Below are 4018 nucleotides of genomic sequence, written 5' to 3'. Positions count from 1 at the left end.
TAGTTATGAACTAAAACTCCTAAATACCTAAGGGGAATGAAACCTAAGACAAATCTTGTTATTATGATTTGAATTGTATGATAAATATTTGACTTGTTCTTAATTCTTGTTTTGAGATTCCAGGATATTGATTCAAGTTAAGCTCTTATTCAGAGGAGGAATAGACCCTGTCTAAGAGTACATTTGTCATAATTAAGAGGAGTTGATTGCGCGCCTAGAGATAGGGTGACAAGATTTTTTCGGATTAGGGTGAAACCTAATAAGGGGATCCATAGATCGAGTTAATGCAACCCTAGGGGGTTAATTAGAAAGAGATTTCAATTATTCAACCTAGGGTTAGACGTTGTTAGTCTCGAGAGAGATAATAATATAACTTAGGGATTTCTACGGATCAAGTCAAATGAATAAATCGTCCGATTCAGAGTCAAATAACAAGTGAAGTCTAGGTGGATTTTTCCTTAGGTATTGTTTTAATTCAATCGTTTTTCCAAAAGTAATTTCCCAATTCTATTTTCTGTATTTTCTGTGAATTCTTAGTTTAGTTAATTAGTTAGTTAAAACAAACCCCATTATTCTTAGGCTAGATAATACAAAGACATTCATTACTAGTACTTTTAGTTCTTTTGGGTTTGACAATCTTGTCTTGCTAAAGCTATACTACTGTTCGATAAGTACACTTGCCTTCATCAAGATAATAGTTAGTTTCAAGAACGATTCATTATAAATATTTAAAACCTGTCACACAAAATCACGTATCTAGTTATTGGCACCGTTACCGGGGAACTAAGATATTAGGAACACTCGATTTTTATTACTTTAGCCATTTACTTTTACTGCAATTTAAATTTATTTCTAATTTTTATTACTAATTCTTCTTTTTTCCCTTTTTCTAGCAGGTTCTTATAGGTTGTCACTATAAGAAACCCGCTAGGACCATTGCTTTTTGATAGTGAGATCGATGGCACAGTTTGCAGAAACCAAAGAGAAATAAGGCGAAGCTTAAGATACACAGAGAACGAGCAAGAGGACGATATTCAAACCACAACCGAGGAGATGGCTGAAAACCAAGAAAATCCACTACCTCCTGCAATTGCTGTTAATCAAAATCTTGCTCCGTGCACTATGTATGATTATGCTAAACCTAATTTAATAGGAACTGAGTCAAGTATAGTTAGACCTATTATTGCTACAAATAATTTTGAATTGAAACTTAACACAATTCAAATGATACAAAAGTTTGTTCAGTTTAATGGTTTGCAGGACGAGGATCCTAATGCTCACTTGGTAAATTTCCTAGAATTTTGCAATACCTTTAAAATTAATGGTGTTTCTGATGACGCCATTCGCCTTCGGTTGTTTCCATTTTCGTTAAGGAATAAGGCTTAACAATGGTTGAACTCGTTACCACGAGGGTCAATCATTACTTGGGAACAAATGACTGAAAATTTTTTATTAAAATATTTTCCACCGGCTAAAACAACCAAATTACGTAATGATATCTCTTCTTTTGTGCAGATGGATTTAGAAACACTCTACGATACATGGGAGAGATACAATGACCTTTTGAGAAGGTGCCCTCACCATGGTTTACCGCTTTGGCTATAGGTTCAAATGTTCCATAATGGCTTGAATCCTTCGACTCGGCAGCTGATTGTTGCAGCCGCTGTAGGAACTGTCAATAATAAGACACTTGAGGTGGCTTGCGAATTTATTGAAGAGATATCACTGAATAACTATCAGTGGCAAGTTATGAAAACAAAATCGATGAAAGTAGCCGGTGTTTTCAACCTCGACGCGGTTACTATGCTATCTAACTAAGTAGAACTCTTAAATAAAAAGATTGACGGTTTTTGTGGTTCTACTCAGGTACATCCAGTGATGAGGTGCGATTCGAATGGAGGGGGAGCATGTACAGAATATCAACCCTTCAACCCTAGCATCGAGGAGGAAGAAGTCCAATATATGGGTAACAATAACTCTAGATCCCAAAATAACCCATATAGCAATACTTACAATCCAGGTTGGAGGAGCCACCCAAATTTTTCATGGGGAGGCCAAGGAAATCAGAGACCAACTCCAGGCTACCAACAACCACCCTACCAATAGGAAAAGAAGCCGAACCTTGAAGAGATGCTCTCAAAATTTATATCGTTGTTAGAAACTTGTTTTTAGAATACCGAGACAACACTTAAGAATTGACAAGCATCGATCCAAGGGCTTGAAACTTAGATTGGACAGTTCGCCAAGTTGATTTCTTAATGACCACAGGGTAGCCTGCCAAGCAACACTGAATCTAACCCAAGGGAGCAACTCAACGCAATTGCCATTCAAGATGAGGAAGGGTTAGTGGCAAAACCAAGGCTAGAACCAGTGTAAGCGAAGGTAAGAATGAGGTAGGCCAAAACGAACAAAAATCGATAAGTACAGAATATAAACGTCATGTGCCATACCCCAATGCGACAAGGAAAGACCGCTCAGATGAAAAATTTGGTAAATTCCTTAAACTCTTAAAGAAATTACATATTAACCTACCATTTATTGAAGCAATTTCACAGATGCCAAACGCAGTCAAATTTTTAAAGGAGCTTCTAGCAAATAAACGAAAGTTAGATGAAAGGTCGCATGTGGAGTTGAACGCGATTTGCTCAGCCATTCTTCAGAATAAGCTACCCAACAAGCTAAAAGATCCATGGAGTTTTACAATTCCTTGTTTAATTGGTAGTTTAGATGTAAATAATGTGTTGGCTGATTAAGGGGCTAGTATCAATGTTATGCCTTACAAATTGTTTAAGCAACTAGGTCTAGGGAAACCCAAACAGACTAGGATGAGCAGTCAATTAGAAGATAAAACTATAAGATTTCCTAGGGGTATTATTGAAGATGTGCTAGCTAAAATCGATAAATTTATATTTCCCGTTGACTTCATTGTTCTAGACATAGAGGAGGATAGCAACACTACTTTGATTTTAGGAAGGCCCTTTTTAGCAACTGCTAGAACAATTATTGATGTTGGCACAGGTGAACTCACACTTCGTGTAGGAGATGAAACAATCAACCTTCAAGCTCACAACCCGAACAACACATCGAAAATTGAAGGTGATTGTAAAAATTGTTCTACTAAGACTGATCATACAGTGCAACCTATTTTGAAGGAAATAAGTTCGATAGACACACATGAGCCATGTTCAATCCACAACAAAGGATCTACACACGAAGAACGAATGTTACGAATCAAGGAGTTAGATGAATGGCTTACATTTAAACCGAGCAAACACAATGAACCAAAACTACGCTAGAACGAGCTCAATACCTCACCAAATCAACTTAAGGTTGGAGATAAAGTTTCATTAGATGCCGCAGATCCTTACATTGACACTGCCAAACTGAATGAAGAAATTCCTCTTACAGTACTTATGATTTTCCCATTTGGTATAGTCGAGGTAAGTCATCCCAAGTTCGGCACTTTTAAGGTAAACAATACCTGCCTAAAACCTTATTTTGATGAGATTCACAGCAGGAATGAGGAGTATAAACTCCTTGAACCACCATGACCATTCAATGGAGAGGTAAGTCAAGATTAGACTTTAAATAAGCACTTCTCGGGAGGCAACCCGAGCACTAACAATATTAATTTCTTTAAATTTTAGTTTTAACATCTAACATACTAACCGACTCATGGAACGCAGGCTTTTGAAAGCACACACGGCCAAGCACAAGGGCGTGCTTAGGACTGTGTGGAAACAGGGGAAAGATTTTCCCTAGCACAGGCTACGATAAATCGCCACAGCCGTGCGACATGGCCGTGGGCAAACCTACCAAAACAACACGGGCATGCAACACGCCCGTGCCTTGAAACCATGGCCAAACCTGTCAAATTAACACGGGCGTGTTGTACGCCCGTGCCTAGCAACCGTGGGCGAACTTGCCAAAAAAACACGGGCGTTGACCTTCATACACGAGCGTGGGAGAAGCGAACAAAGAAAGACACGACCGTGCGACACGACCGTGTGCACCAACA

At 38.4% G+C, this 4018-nt stretch overlaps 1 non-coding gene across 1 annotated transcript; it reads right to left on the bottom strand.

The window, feature by feature from the left end:
* Window positions 1-1482: 1482 nt before the first annotated feature.
* On the bottom strand, window positions 1483-1589 carry LOC128296071 (small nucleolar RNA R71). The gene has a single exon (XR_008286619.1). It is a non-coding gene; the product is annotated as a small nucleolar RNA R71 (small nucleolar RNA).
* Window positions 1590-4018: the final 2429 nt, after the last annotated feature.

This window comes from Gossypium arboreum, chromosome 7, assembly GCF_025698485.1.
Source record: "Gossypium arboreum isolate Shixiya-1 chromosome 7, ASM2569848v2, whole genome shotgun sequence".
Lineage (NCBI taxonomy): Eukaryota > Viridiplantae > Streptophyta > Magnoliopsida > Malvales > Malvaceae > Gossypium > Gossypium arboreum.
Note: the sequence above shows the minus strand (reverse complement) of the source record. Positions and strands in the feature narration are given on the sequence as shown.